Genomic DNA, 1821 nt, shown 5'->3' with positions numbered 1-1821 from the left:
TGGCGATGAATGGCCCTGGAGCTGGGCACATTGAGTATGGCGCATGGGGACAAGGCGTGTCAGTGGGACACTGCCTGCATCCTTATTTATGTGCCAGATTTTCATCATTTACCATTCACACTTATGGGATTAATTCTCTGAGAAGTGCAGCCAGTAACACACCAGCTAGTCAGACAACACAGGTTATAGCAGTTAAGGTTGTAGTTCCTCCCCCATTGACAGCCCCTCAAAGAAAAGAGGAAGAATGGGGCAACTGAAAGCTTCCATTCAGTAGGTAACAATAAGTTACAAGCGACCGAGGGTGTGCTGGGCAAGTGAGAAGTGGGTAGAAAGGAAGCAGGGAGTCAGCCCCTGCTCTTAACGCCAGCCGTGGAACACAGGATCCAGTCAAGGTGTGCACCATGAACTCGATTACATTTTAGGCGAAGATTTAGGTTTTCCGATTTAGAAAACAAAAGCTGAAGAGCTTACTTTGTTCTTTTGCACCCAATACCTTTGAAATCTTTATAATTGTATTACTTGGAATGTAGACTATTTCAGTTCCTATGGCAAACAGTTTGCTTCCTCAGAAGTTAAACACAGAATTACCATATGACTCAGCAATTCCACTCCTAGGTATATACTCAAAAGAATTGAAAACAGGCAGCATCCCACCGACACACCTTGTCCCCATGCGCCATACTCACTGTGCCCAGCTCCAGGGCCATTCATCCCCGGGGGAACAACCAGACTTTCCCCCTTTCTTTCCTCTTTCTTTCCTTCCTCCTCCCCTCCCTCCCTCTTTCTCGGGACTTCCCTGGTGGCGCAGTGGTTAAGAATCCGCCTCCCCATGCAGGGGACACGTGTTCAATCCCTGCTCCGGGAATATCCCACATGCTGTGGAGCAACTAAGCCCGTGCGCCACAACTACTGGGCCTGCGCTCTAGGGCCTGCGAGCCACAACTACTGAAGCCCGCGTGCTGCAACTACTGAAGCCCACACACCTAGAGCCTGTGCTCCACAACAAGAGAAGCCACTGCAGTGAGAAGCCGGTGAACCGCGATGAAGAGTAGCCCCGGCTCGTCACAACTAGAGAAAGCCCACGAGCAGCAGTGAGGACCCAATGCGGTCAAAACTAAATTAATTAAATAAATTAATTAATTTTTAAAAAAACCCTACATTAAAAAAAAAAAGATACTCAAACAAATACATGCACATGCATGTTCATAGCAGCATTATTCACAATAGCCAAAAGGTGGAAACCACGCTCCAGATGAATGGATAAACAAATAGCGGTATATCCATACAGTGGAGTATTATTCAACCATAAAAAGGAAAGTGAGGCATGCTACAATGTGGATGAACCTCAAAACCATTACACTAAGTGAAAGAAGCCAGACACAAAAGATGGCATCGTGGATGATTCCATTTGTGTGAAATCATATAAAATGAAATGAAATATCCAGAATAGGCAAATCTATAGAGACAGAATAAAGATTGGCTGTTGCCTGGGGTTGGGCGGAGGAGGTAGTGGAGAGAAACTTTTTAACGGGTAAGGGGCTTATTTGGCATAATGGAAGTGTTTTAGACAGAGTTACTGGTTGCACAACACTGAAAATGTACTAAATGCCATTGAATTGTTCACTTTAAAATGGTTAATTTTATGTTATGTGAATTTTACCTCAGTAAGTTTTTAAAAATTGTATTAATTAATGTAATTTTTTTTTTTTTTTTTTTTTTTTTTTTTTTTTTTTTGTGGTATGCGGGCCTTCCTCTGTTGTGGCCTCTCCCGTTGCGGAGCACAGGCTCCGGACGCGCAGGCTCAGCGGCCATGGCTCACGG

This window comes from Physeter macrocephalus, chromosome 14 (assembly GCF_002837175.3).
Source record: "Physeter macrocephalus isolate SW-GA chromosome 14, ASM283717v5, whole genome shotgun sequence".
Lineage (NCBI taxonomy): Eukaryota > Metazoa > Chordata > Mammalia > Artiodactyla > Physeteridae > Physeter > Physeter macrocephalus.
Note: the sequence above shows the minus strand (reverse complement) of the source record.